This window comes from Schistocerca cancellata, chromosome 11 (genome assembly GCF_023864275.1).
Source record: "Schistocerca cancellata isolate TAMUIC-IGC-003103 chromosome 11, iqSchCanc2.1, whole genome shotgun sequence".
In the NCBI taxonomy this organism is placed as follows: Eukaryota; Metazoa; Arthropoda; class Insecta; order Orthoptera; family Acrididae; genus Schistocerca; species Schistocerca cancellata.
This window is the reverse complement of record NC_064636.1, coordinates 105,325,377-105,340,522: the sequence shown is the minus strand read 5'-3', so window position 1 is coordinate 105,340,522 and position 15,146 is coordinate 105,325,377.

The following is a 15,146-nucleotide window of genomic DNA, read 5'->3' as shown; positions in this document are numbered from 1 at the left end:
GGGGGGGATGTCTTAGGGGGTTAGTATAATTATATATGTTACTAGCTTGGACCGTGGCGTTACCCATGGTTAAACATTTATTTATAAATAGATGCTAATGCCGAAACTCACTATTCACGTGTATGCACTATCTGAAAAGCCATCCCTTGTTATATCTTTAAAAGTACATTATAGGTAAAGCTTATTTACAAAATCATCTACATACAGGTATACGAGGGGAATTCAAAAAGTAAAAGCAATATTTGTGAAAAGCTGCACTTATTCTGATGATAGAAAACTGAAACATGCGTTATTTTTCTACGTAACCTCCCTGGACTTCAATGCAGTTTTCCCGACGTTTTACGAGTGTTTTTTTTTTTTTTATTTCATCAGAAAATACGTTTTTCGGTCGCATCTTTAACCAATTTTGCACCGCAACAATGACGTCATCATCACTTTCAAATCTCCTTCCCTGTAGTGCTTCCGTTAAGGGTCCAAACATGTGAAAATCGCTTGGAGCCAGGTCTGTACTGTGTGCTGGATGTTCCAGCTCTTCGAATCTCAACTCCTTTATTGCATCGGCTGTCCGTTTGGCAGAATGTGGGCGAGCGTCATCTTGCTGCAGGATGACACCTCTTCACAGTTTTCCACGGCGTTTGGATCTGATTGCATTTTTTAGCTTCGTACGCAACACATCACATCCACCATACAATACAGACCTGGCTCTAAAGCTGGGGCGACGTCTTTGCAACATTGTGGCATGCTACGGAAATGTGGCGTGCGTTGTCTTGTAGCATGCTACAACAGGCAACATCTTGCGACGTATGTTGCATACGGTAGGTTAATTTATACGAAAGGCACAGAATTTGTGCCACACGTGTGTCGGTCTTACAGTATAAAGGAGGATAAAGTATCGCAGAGGCGGCCTACTTGGTACTTGCACGTGCAGCTAACAACGGAAATGAAAACCAAAGGAAAACGATGGTTGAAGAGAAGAGTATTTAAAGAAGGTCCACGAAATAGTATCGTAGGAACTAGAAGCAGACGGTGGTGCGTTATTTAGTAATGTGTGCTTTCGTCCCAGGCGCGTTAGTCCGCGCCATACCGTTGCCAAAAGGTGGCCTCACGGTGAATGTCCGCACAGGTACCGGGCCGGTCACCACCCTGTGTCAGGGCCCGGGGTGGGACTTTCAGCCCCCAGGTCACCCAACTCTGCGGTACGACTGCTGCGGCATGACTGCCACACTACTTCCCTCGCAAGCTCGCAAGTAAACGGATGACGCACCTTAGACGAAAGCAACAATGACAACATGAGAACGATGTTTTGAAATGCTTAACTATTACATAACACTTTTTCAAAATTAATAAGCAAGCATATTAACAGTAAGACTGTATTAAAAACTATCAGTGTTCGGCTTCATAAATTTAAATTATATGTAAAGTTTTAGTCCAGTGCGTGGGAAATAAACATCCCAGGTTGGGATGCATAAACTAAAGCCAGAGGAGGGGATGGTCTGATGCAGAGGGGGGAAGTCCCCCCCATCCCCTCCTGCAAATCGCACACTGAGGCATAGTGACATAGTTTTTAACCTTCGTGTACCAAATTTTACGACGCAGATTACGTTCTTCATACTAGGGTGCGCACGGGATGGGAGTTGAAACTCTCTGGGTGACGGATGTGACGTCCGAAGCAGAACTGTGCTGTGTGCCGTCTATTAAAGGGGGGGGGGGGGTAGGACGTCAAACGGGCCGACTTGGAGCAGGAGAGGCACCACAGGACATTTTAATTTGCACTGTCTATGCTTTTACAAATAAATTCATCAAACTTTGTCAGCATGACCGGGAAGGATTCAGGATTCACACTCATAGCAGAGGAAGTTCGAAAACATAACGAAGTAATTTGTTTTTACAAGTGAAATTTCATCATTTTTTACACTTACTAATGGCAGCATTTGTTGCTATAGGTACACTTTTCTTCAGAAGTAAGAGAGATTCTTCGATGAATTTTGCACAGCATACAAACCACACTTAAAGGTGTATGAAACTCTAGAATTTTCCACATCTATATTAAAAACTGCCGTAAAAATTGAGGTAATTAAACATGTTTAAAATATAAAAGCTCATTCGTTTTTTTCATAAATTAAATAAATTTTTCTTCCTTTTGTGACCCCGGGAGTAGGCAACATTCCATTAGAACTACTGACGGCCTTGGGAGAGCCAGTCCTGACAAAACTCTACCATCTGGTGAGCAAGATGTACGAGACAGGCGAAATACCCTCAGACTTCGAGAAGAATATAATAATTCCAATCCCAAAGAAAGCAGGTGTTGACAGATGTGAAAATTACCGAACTATCAGTTTAATAAGTCACAGCTGCAAAATACTACCGCAAATCTTTACAGACGAATGGAAAAACTAGTAGAGGCCGACCTATGGGAAGATCAGTTTGGATTCCATAGAAATGTTGGAACACGTGAGGCAATACTGACCCTACGACTTATCTTAGAAGCTAGATTAAAGAAAGGCAAACCCACGTTTCTAGCATTTGTAGACTTTGAGAAAGCTTTTGACAATGTTGACTGGAATACTCTATTTCAAATTCTAAAGGTGGCAGGGGTAAAATACAGGGAGCGAAAGGCTATTTACAATTTGTACAGAAACCAGAATGCAGTTATAAGATTCGAGGGGCATGAAAGGGAAGCAGTGGTTGGGAAGGGAGTGAGACAGGGTTGTAGCCTCTCCCCGATGTTATTCAATCTGCATATTGAGCAAGCACTGAAGGAAACAAAAGAAAAGTTCGGAGTAGGTATTAAAATCCGTGGAGAAGAAATAAAAACTTTGAGGTTCGCCGATGACATTGTAATTCTGTCACAGACAGCAAAGGACTTGGAAGAGAAGTTGAATAGAATGGATAGTGTCTTGAAGGGAGGATGTAAAATGAACATCAACAAAAGCAAAACGAGAATAATGGAATCCAGTCGAATTAAGTCAGGTGATGCTGAGGGTATTAGATTAGGAAATGAGACACTTAAAGTAGTAAAGGAGTTTTGCTATTTGGGGAGCAAAATAACTGATGATGGTCGAGGTAGAGAGGATATAAAATGTAGACTGGCAATGGCAAGGAAAGCGTTTCTGAAGAAGAGAAATTTGTTAACATCGAGTATAGATTTAAGTGTCAGGAAGTCGTTTCTGAAAGTATTTGTGTACTTCTGCTCCATGCATGAAAAACATTGTTTCGTTATTTTCGGGAACAGGTTCAACACTCTATCGTAAGCCATCGTATATTTTACGTTTTAGAACTCATTTCTTTGTGGAAGTAGTGTGTTCAAAATGGATAGGCATGTGACAAATCCCACGATCAGTAAATTATATGTTCAAAGCAGCACACACCGGACTACAAGTGTGTCGTTCAGTTTGGGAAAAAGAATTGTACGCTCAACTGAAAAGTTCTGCTCTTCATTGTGTGTATTATGTATCTTCATTGAGTGTATTATGAAGAAAATGTGCAGAAAATATACACTCCTGGAAATGGAAAAAAGAACACATTTGACACCGGTGTGTCAGACCCACCATACTTGCTCCGGACACTGCGAGAGGGCTGTACAAGCAATGATCACACGCACGGCACAGCGGACACACCAGGAACCGCGGTGTTGGCCGTCGAATGGCGCTAGCTGCGCAGCATTTGTGCACCGCCGCCGTCAGTGTCAGCCAGTTTGCCGCGGCATACGGAGCTCCATCGCAGTCTTTAACACTGGTAGCATGCCGCGACAGCGTGGACGTGAACCGTATGTGCAGTTGACGGACTTTGAGCGAGGGCGTATAGTGGGCATGCGGGAGGCCGGGTGGACCTACCGCCGAATTGCTCAACACGTGGGGCGTGAGGTCTCCACAGTACATCGATGTTGTCGCCAGTGGTCGGCGGAAGGTGCACGTGCCCGTCGACCTGGGACCGGACCGCAGCGACGCACGGATGCACGCCAAGACCGTAGGATCCTACGCAGTGCCGTAGGGGACCGCACCGCCACTTCCCAGCAAATTAGGGACACTGTTGCTCCTGGGGTATCGGCGAGGACCATTCGCAACCGTCTCCATGAAGCTGGGCTACGGTCCCGCACACCGTTAGGCCGTCTTCCGCTCACGCCCCAACATCGTGCAGCCCGCCTCCAGTGGTGTCGCGACAGGCGTGAATGGAGGGACGAATGGAGACGTGTCGTCTTCAGCGATGAGAGTCGCTTCTGCCTTGGTGCCAATGATGGTCGTATGCGTGTTTGGCGCCGTGCAGGTGAGCGCCACAATCAGGACTGCATACGACCGAGGCACACAGGGCCAACACCCGGCATCATGGTGTGGGGAGCGATCTCCTACACTGGCCGTACACCACTGGTGATCGTCGAGTGGACACTGAATAGTGCACGGTACATCCAAACCGTCATCGAACTCATCGTTCTACCATTCCTAGACCGGCAAGGGAACTTGCTGTTCCAACAGGACAATGCACGTCCGCATGTATCCCGTGCCACCCAACGTGCTCTAGAAGGTGTAAGTCAAATACCCTGGCCAGCAAGATCTCCGGATCTGTCCCCCATTGAGCATGTTTGGCTGGATGAAGCGTCGTCTCACGCGGTCTGCACGTCCAGCACGAACGCTGGTCCAACTGAGGCGCCAGGTGGAAATGGCATGGCAAGCCGTTCCACAGGACTACATCCAGCATCTCAACGATCGTCTCCATGGGAGAATAGCAGCGTGCATTGCTGCGAAAGGTGGATATACACTGTACTAGTGCCGACATTGTGCATGCTCTGTTGCCTGTGTCTATGTGCCTGTGGTTCTGTCAGTGTGATCATGTGATGTATCTGACCCCAGGAATGTGTCAATAAAGTTTCCCCTTCCTGGGACAATGAATTCACGGTGTTCTTATTTCAATTTCCAGGAGTGTATTTACTTTTAAAAATGTCAGTGTCGATTAATGTGTTCCTATTTTCTTCACTGAAATCTGACAACCCTAGATATACGCGAAATGCAACTATTTAAAACAGCAAAAACATAATACCAATACCGTGTTCGTAGCAAAAAGAAGCGCCAAGGACGAACGAGCAGCTAGTCGAATTTGATCGTAATACAGGGGGGCCCAGTTAAACCTACCTGATTTCTAAGACCCAGAAAAAAAACCACAGTAGATAGGACAGTGAAAAATATGTAAAAATGTGCCAACTGGTTGCATAGGTTTTCTATATACCTTGACGAAGTTCAAAGTTGTACGCTTCTTACTTGCCCATGTATCAAGGGCTGTCTCAAAGTACAAAGGCATCAGAAAGAAAATCCTAAACACAGGTAATTACCTTACCTTTTGATGAAGTCACGCTTAGAGGTGACGAAACCTGGTCAAGGTATATTGAAAACCTATGCAACTGGTTGGCAGATTTTTACATATTTTTCAAATTTGTGTATACGGTTGCTGCAAACGTCAGCCATATTCAAAGTCGTACAGTGAAAAATGCACCACATTGAAGAGCATCTCAAAGTGTTTATATATGTATCATCAATACCCCTCCACATGTGAACCATTTGTAGCATGATGAATATCGAGTCTATATTCAATTTTTTGCCAAGTTCTTTGTAACATTTCCTCTGTTACTGTTGCAATCACATTAGTGATACAATATCGCATAGGAATATAGTCCACAGGTCGCATACACGTGGTCCTTCACGAATCCCTACATGAAGAAATCAAGGAGCGAAATATAGGGTGAACGTGGTGGCCAGGCAATGGGTCCTCCGCGTACGGTCCAACGATTGGGAAATTTCCTATCCAGGAACTTGCGAACAGCTGTTGACCAATGTGGTGGAGCTACATCTTGTTGAAAAATGATTTTGGGTTGCAAGTCGTGTATCGGAGGGTTCACAAACTGCTCCAACATGTCCAGAAGCACCCATTTACTGTTTGTTCCACAAAGAAGAACTGTCCAACAATTCTGTCTTGCATTTGCCCGCACCAGACATTTAGTTTAGGGCTATCATGAACATGTTCAGTGACAACGTGCGCATTTTGCGAACCCCAAATCCGAATAGTATGCCTATTAACCCCTGCTGATAGAAAGGTTGCCTCAGAACGGTTCGAAGCACCTTCCGTTCAGTGGACCACGGGATGTTCAGCTGTCGCGACACAGCATACTCACAGCCTCACGGTTGCGCGCAGCGTTGAATGCCGTAGCGACAGCGATTTCATCAACATCCAAGGTGAGTCCGGTCGTAGGCCTCTTCCCGGAGCGACGCCCAGTTCTCCAGTCGATTCCGACATCTCCCTCAAGCTGGGCACAAAAGGTGGAGAAAGGGGACTCTTCCGTAATCCTTCCAGCCGGCGACATTCCTGAAGTGCAGCTGCAGCATTACTGTCGTTTTGATATACAGGGTGTTACAAAGAGGTACGGCCAAACTTCCAGGAAACATTCCTCACACTCAAATAAAGAAAAGATGATATGTGGACATGTGTCCGGAAACGCTTAATTTCCGTGTTAGAGCTCATTTTAGTTTCGTCAGTATGTACTGTACGTCCTCGATTCATCGCCAGTTGGCCCAATTGAAGGAAGGTAATGTTGACTTCGGTGCTTGTGTTGACATGCGACTCATTGCTCTACAGTACTAGCATCGACCACATCAGTACGTAGCATCAACAGGTTAGTGTTCATCACGAACGTGGTTTTGCAGTCAGTGCAGTGTTCACAAATGCGGAGTCGGCAGATGCCCATTTGATGTACGGATTAGCACGGGGCAGTAGCCGTGGCGCGGTACGTTTGTATCGAGACAGATTTCCAGAACGAAGGTGTCCCGACAGGAAGACGTTCGAAGGAATCGATCGGCGTCTTAGGGAGCACGGAACATTCCAGCCTATGACTCGCGACTGGGGAAGACCTAGAACGACGAGGACACCTGCAATGGACGAGGCAATTCTTCGTGCAGTTGACGATAACCCTAATGTCAGCGTCAGAGAAGTTGCTGCTGTACAAGGTAACGTTGACCGCGTCACTGTATGGAGAGTGTTACGGGAGAACCAGTTGTTTCCGTACCATTTACAGCGTGTGCAGGCACTACCAGAAGCTGATTGGCCTCTACGGGTACACTTCTGCGAATGGTCATCCAACAATGTGTCAATCCTCATTTCAGTGCAAATGTTCTCTTTACGGATGAGGCTTCATTCCAACGTGATCAAATCGTAAATTTTCACAATCGACATGTGTGGGCTGACGAGAATCCGCACTCAATTGTGCAATGACGTCATCGACACAGATTTTCTGTGAACGTTTGGGCAGGCATTGTTGGTGATGTCTGGATTGGGCCCCATGTTCTTCCACCTACGCTCAATGGAGCACGTTATCATGATTTCATACGGGATACTCTACCTGTGCTGCTAGAACATGTGCCCTTACAAGTACGACACAACATGTGGTTCATGCTCGGTGGAGCTCCTGCACATTTCAGTCGAAGTGTTCTTACGCTTCTCAACAACAGATTCGGTGACCGATGGATCGGTAGAGGCGGACCAATTCCGTGGCCTCCACGCTCTCCTGACCTCAACCCTCTCGACTTTCATTTACGGGGGCATTTGAAAGCTCTCGTCTACGCAACCCCGGTACCAAATGTAGAGACTCTTCGTGCTCGTATTGTGGACGGCTGTGATACGACACGCCATTCTCCAGGGCTGCATCAGAGGGTGGATGCACGTATCCTCGCTAACGGAGGACATTTTAAACATCTCCTGTATCAAAGTGTTTGAAGTCACGCTGGTACGTTCTGTTGCTGTGTGTTTCCATTCCATGATTAATGTGATTTGAAGAGAAGTGATAAAATGAGCTCTAACATGGAAAGTAAGCGTTTCCGGACACACGTCCACATAACATATTTTCTTTCTTTGTGTGTGAGGATTGTTTCCTGAAGTTTGGCCGTACATTTTTGTAACACCCTGTATAAATATAGATAAATGTAAATTAATGGAGATGAACAGGAAAAAGAATCGCGTAATGTTTGAATACTCCATTAGTAGTGTAGTACTTGACACAGTCACGTCGATTAAATATTTGGGCGTAACATTGCTGAGCGATATGAATTGGGACAAGCATGTAATGGCAGTTGTAGGGAAGGCGGATAGTCGATTTCGGTTCATTGGTATAATTTTGGCAAGATGTGGATCGTTTGTAAAGGAGACCGCTTATAAAACACTAATACGACCTATTCTCGAGTACTGCTCGAGCGTTTGGGATCCCTATCAGGTCGGATTGAGGGAGGACATAGAAGCAATTCAGAGGCGGGCTGCTAGATTTGTTACTGGTAGGTTTGATCATCACGCGAGTGTTACGGAAATGCTTCAGTAACTCGGGTGGGAGTCTCTAGAGGAAAGGTGGCGTTCTTTTCGTGAATCGCTACTGAGGAAATTTTAGAGAACCAGCATTTGGGGCTGACTGCAGTACAGTTTTGCTGCCGCCAACTTATATTTCGCGGAAAGACCACAAAGATAAGATAAGAGAGATTAGGGCTCGTACAGAGGCATATAGGCAGTCATTTTTCCCTCGTTCTGTTTGAGAGTGGAACGGGGAGAGAAGTACCCTCCGCCACGCACCGTATTGTGGATTCCGGAGTGTGTATGTAGATGTAGATGTAGATAATAGAGCTTCAGCAATAACGCCCCGGTCCTTTTGTCCAACATCATATTGAGACGTCAACAAGTGCACTGCGACTGGTCAGGTGTGTGAGGCTATGAATCGCGATGACTGACCACGGCACCTGGCGGCCGTAGGTGGAACTGCACGGCGACGCAGTGACGCATGGACATGATGCACCCCATACTCTGGACATTAATGCTACCACGTTTGGTACTCGTACCGTGATTGGTTTCCGTGCTATAACGTGTTAAATAGGGAAGGTTTAATTGTAACCACACGGTACAACAAAATGCCTAAATATCCAGGATGAGATTTTCACTCTGCAGCGGAGTGTTCGCTGATATGAAACTTCCTGGCAGATTAAAACTGTGTACCGGACGAGAACTCGAACTCGAGACCTTTGCCTTCCGCAGTTTCAGAATGCCTATAGTTACATTCTTCTCTGATGGACTCATTTCTTTCTACCTTGTTCTTTGATACTATGTAGATACCTGTCGCTGCCAAGACGGGTAGTGATTTATACAAGTAAAAGAAAAGTGCAGCTTCATTGAAATCCAATACTGTAGTTCCGGAACCTGCAACAAGACGCCCCGCAGGCTGGACAATAATTCACGGTTGCCTCGTTTGCCCGCTTCTCCAATCGTGTAGTCAACAAAGAAATCGAGTGCCTCTACTCTTCGTTTGCGCCCCAACTTCTGAACCCAAGGGAAATAAAATTGTTTGACCGCTCAGGTCACGTGACTTGGAACTGCAGCGGAAGCTAGGCTAATTGTGAGAGCTACGGACAGGGAAGCATTTGTCTCGGCCAAGCAAAACATTCTCCACCCGTAGTGGACGAGACGAGCAACACCTTGGCAACTACACTATTACCCACTAAAATAACTACACCACGAAGATGACATGCTACAGACGTGAAATTTAACCGACAGGAAGAAGATGCTGTGACATGCAAATGATTAGCTTTTCAGAGCATTCACACAAGGTTGGCGCCGGTGGCGACACCTACAACGTGCTGACATGAGGAAAGCTTCCAACCAATTTCTCATACACAAACAGCAGATGACCGGCGTTGCCTGGTGAAAAGTTGTTGTGACGCCTCGTGTAAGGAGGAGAAATCCGTACCATCACGTTTCCGACTTTGATAAAGGTCGGATTGTAGCCTATCGCAATTGCGGTTGAACGTATCGCGACATTGCTGCTCGCGTCGATTAGCAGAATATGTAATCGGTGGGTTCAGGAGGGTAATACGGAACGCCGTCCTGGATCCCGACGGCCTCGTATCACTAGCAGTCGAGATGGCAAGCATCTTATCCGCACGGCTGTAACGGATCGTGCAGCCACGTCTCGATCCCTGAGTCAACAGGTGAGGACGTTTGCAAGACAACAACCATCTGCACGAACAGTTCGACGACGTTTGCAGCAGCAAGGACTATTAGCTCGGAGACCGTGCCTGCGGTTACCTTCGACGCTGCATCACAGACAGGAGCGCCTGCGATGGTGTACTCGACGACGAACCTGGGTGCACGAATGGCAAAACGTCATTTTTTCGGATGAATCCAGGTTCTGTTTACAGCATCATGACGCTCGCATCCGTGTTTGGCGACATCGCGGTCAACGCACATTGGAAGCGTGTATTCGTTATCGCCATACTGGCGTATCACCCGGCGTGATGGTATGGGGTGCCATCGGTTACACGTCACTTGTTCGAATTGGCGGCACTTTGAACAGTGGACGTTACATTTCAGATGTGTTACGATCCGTGGCTCTACCCTTCATTCGAGCCCTGCGAATTCCTACATTTCAGCAGGATAATGCAAGACCGCATGTTGCAGGTCCGGTACGGGCCTTTCTGGATACAAAAAATGTTCGACTGCTGCCCTGGCCAGCACATTCTCCAGATCTCTCACCAACTGAAAACGTCTGGTCAACGGTGGCCGAGCAACTGGCTCGTCACAATACGCCAGTCACTACTCTTGATGAACTGTGGTGTCGTGTTGAAGCTGCACGGGGAACTGTACCTGCACACGTCATCCGAGCTCTGTCTGACTCAATGCCCAGGCGTATCAAGGCCGTTATTACGGCCAGAGGTGGTTGTTCTGGGTACAGATTTTTCAGGATGTATGCACGCAAACTGCGTGAAAATGTCATCAGATGTCAGTTCTAGTGTAATATATTTGTCCAATGAATACTTGTTTATCATCTGCATTTCTTCTTGGCGTAGTAATTTTAATGGCCAGTAGTGTACTTTCGGAGTTGTCGTGTGTGGCAATAGAGACGGGTAGTGATTTTTAAAAGTAAAAGAAAAGTGCAGCTTTATTGAAAACCAATACTATAGTTGCGGAACCTGTAACAAGATGCCCCGTATGCTGGACAAGAATTCATGGCTGCCTCGTTTGCCGGCTTCTACGATCTTGTAGAGAACAAAGAAATCGACTGCCTCTACGCTAGCGCGGCAACTTCGGAACTCAATGGCAATAGAATCGTTTTACCGCTCAGATTACGTGACTTGGAGCTGCAGCGGAAGCAAGGGTAATGCTGACAGTGACGGACAGGGAAGCATTCGTCTCGGCCAAGCGAAACGTCCTCCACCCGTACTTGACGAGGCGGACAACACCTCGGCAACTCCCTGCATCAGTATTTACAGTCAGCAATATTGCCCAGTCACACCCCAATATTGCCACGTATTGCAGCAACGTGTGGCCAGTAGCACTACTGCCGACCACACGCGGCCATAACACGGCGCGTGGAGACGCACGTTTAGTTTAGCCGGCACCACGCTTCTCTGTTCTTCCTTCGCACGCTTTGGTTGCGGTCCCTTTTGTTTTCGCGCGCTGCTGCTGCCTCCCACATTTACTCTCCCTCTTCCGTTCCCACCACCCCTTCGCGGACGCCAGTCAACTCCGCAACTCTTGACCTTGAGAGAGCGGCGCTGCATACGTGTCCGTGTAATGGGTATGTGTGCGCGTGTGTCCCACGACTTAATGGCTGCAGCCAGTTTTACTGCTCAGCGAGCTTTCTGCCCGTAATTGCACGTTTTTGCAAAGTGCCCATTTCAAGTTCTCCGAGTACCGCGAAGGACGTGGCTCTCTTGACGAGAGTGCGGGATATTTTTCTCACAGGGAGTTGGAGAGAGAAAAAAAAGTACAAAGATAGAAAAGAAAACGTCTGTATTTGTCTAGCCGTATGGGGTGAGTTGCCTTGACACCGCATCATCCAAGTCCCGCCTTCAGCGGTTCCTATACGGTCAATATTACTGCACAATAATATCGTGCAACGTTACTGAAGTTCTCCACACACTCCTCAGTAAAGTGTGCAATGCCGGCCGCTGTGGCCGACCGGTTCTAGGCGCTTCAGTCCGGAACCGCGCTGCTGCTACGGTCGCAGATTCGAATCCTGCCTCCGGCATGGAGTGTCTGATGTCCTTAGCTTAGTTACGTTTAAGTAGTTCTAAATTCTAGGGGACTGATGACATGAGATGTTAAGTCACACAGTGCCTCAGAGCCATTTGAAAGTGTGCGTTGATACTGTGCTGCACTAGCCTGGTTCGGAATGTCGGTCGATTAACACGCTGTGCTGATTGTCCTCGTGATTTTTAAACTCGTGTATACTTGAAACTTTCCTGGCAGATTAAAACTGTGTGCCGGACCAAGACACGAACTGTGGACCTCTGCCTTTCGCGGACAAGTGTTCTACCATCCGAGCTACCCAAGGACGACTCACGCCCCGTCCTCACAGCTTTACTTCTGCCACTACCTCGTCTCCTGCCTTCCAAACTTCACAGAAGCTCTCGTGCGCACACTCCGCTGCAGAGTGAAAATCTCATGCTGCCATTTATGTACAGGGTGTACATAAAGTCTGGGAACACTTTCAATTATTTATTGCTCAAGAACTAAAGATTCTACAGATGTCATACATATTGCATATTGAAGAGAAACTCTGAAAGTCTTTTTTTACAAACATTCGATATGCGAACCATGAGATGTCAATATGGTAATCGAATTCTTGCCAGATCCCCTATTTCCCCCCCCCCCCACCCCCACCCCGGAGCTCTGCAACATCACGTGGTAGAGGCGGGACATGCATCAGATCTGTAATGTGTCCCCACAGAAAAAAGTGTCACACGAGATCTGGTGGTCGGGGAGGCCATTTCATGAAACAGCTGTCCCCTTATGTAGCACGGCCGATCCGTCACTGCGACGCCTCAGCGTTCAGGTACCCACGAACTTCACGATGAAGATGGGTTGGAGCTCCATCCTGCTGAAAGATGGAGAGTCCGATTGCATTCGAGGCATCAGCCATTGCTGCAAGATGTCCGAGTAGGAATATCCAGTGGCAGTGCTCTCGGCGGAGGAGAATGGCCCGTACAGTTTTCGACTCGACGAGACACAAAAAACAACATACGAGGGTGACTCAAATGAAAACCTTAAATTTGTAATAACAAATCGAAATTTCGCGCCGTTATCCTGTAAGTTGATGAGCGTGCTACAAACAGCGTGCAGAATGGCCTGTAGGTGGCAGCATAGTGCAGATGCACACATACCGTCGCAGTATCAGTATAAAGATGGCCGCCCCACTTGCGACTTGCACCAGGGAATAACAGCATTCTGTTATTCGGGTTTTGCGTAGTGAAAGTGTGAAACCTATTGAAATTCATCGACGAATGAAGGTTCAGTACGCTGATGCACGTTTGTCACAGCAGCAAGTCTACGAATGGAGTAGGAAGTTCGCAAATGGTGTGACTTCAGTGGAAGATGCTCCTCGTCCAGGTCAGGCACTACGAATTGTGACTCCACAGAACATTGCAGCAGTTGAAGCCGTAGTGAAGGAAAACCGCCGAGTGACACTCAGTGACACTGCAGCATGTTTACAGATTAGTCATGGGTCAGCACACCACACTGTGCACGATGTGCTCCAGTTTCACAAAGTGTCTGCAAGATGGGTGCCACGGCAGCTGACTCCTGAAATGAGGGAACGAAGTCTTGATGCTTGTGAAAAGAACGAGAAGGTGATGGCTTCCTTGCAAGAATCGTTACTGGGGACGAAACCTGGGTTCACTTCCACCAACCGGAAACGAAGAGAGCGACCAAGGAATGGCTCCATTCCTCATCACGAAAACCAAACAAGTTTCGAACAGAACCATCAGCAGGGAAGGTTATGCTGACTCTCCTTTGGGAAGAAAAAGGCGTCACTTTGGAGCATTACATGCGTACAGGGACCACTGTTACCAGTACATCATACTCAGATCTCCTAAAAAATCATCTGCGGCCTGCAATCAAATCAAAGCGACGTGGATTGCTGTCAGCAGGTGTCCTTTTCCAACATGACAATGCAAGGCCCCACACTGCCCGTACAACAGTTGCAACAATCACATACCTGCATTTTGAGTGTCTTCCTCATCCACCATACTCACCAGACGTTGTCCCAAGTAATTTCCATCTGTCTGGACCACTCAAAGACCCAATGGGAGGAAAGAAGTTCAATTCTGATGAAGAGGTACGCCACACGGTGAATGAGTGGTTGCCCGGACTACCAAAAATATTTTCTAAAGGAATTTATGCACTATGTAAGCGCTGGAGGACTTGCATTTAGCCTGGGGGGGGGATTATCTTGAAAAGATTTGTACCACTTCTGCACAATAAGTAATATTAAAAAAAAATATTAAAGGTTTTAATTTGACTCACCCTCCTACCTTTGGGGAAGCACGCTCAAACTCAATGCATTCTTGTGGTTTTTTTGTACCCCAGATTCGACAATTATGCCTGTTCGCTTTCCCATTAGTGTGTAAAGAGGATTCGTCGCTAAAAATTAAGCGATCGACAATGCCATCCCCATCCTCATTCAGTTGTTGCAACTGCTAACAAAACTCAAAACGCATGTCTTTGTCGCCGTCATTGAGCTTCTGCACTAGCTCCAATGTGAACGGTTTCGTAACCAGCTTCTGTCGCAGGACTTCCCACACTGTCATTGGAGCCATTTCGAGTTCACGAGACTCACGACGTACCGATTTCTTTGGACTCCTTACGAATGCCTCTCGTACGCGCTCCACATTCACTTCACGCACACTGGGACGTCCGCTTCCCTTTGCCGGGCACGAGCAACACGTCGTAACGAATTTGTTGTGGCCTTCCTTGTTGGTGGCTTCTTGCTGTACGTGGTTCTAAACATACACTCCTGGAAATTGAAATAAGAACACCGTGAATTCATTGTCCCAGGAAGGGGAAACTTTATTGACACATTCCTGGGGTCAGATACATCACATGATCACACTGACAGAACCACAGGCACATAGACACAGGCAACAGAGCATGCACAATGTCGGCACTAGTACAGTGTATATCCACCTTTCGCAGCAATGCAGGCTGCTATTCTCCCATGGAGACGATCGTAGAGATGCTGGATGTAGTCCTGTGGAACGGCTTCCCACGCCATTTCCACCTGGCGCCTCAGTTGGACCAGCGTTCGTGCTGGACGTGCAGACCGCGTGAGACGACGCTTCATCCAGTCCCAAACA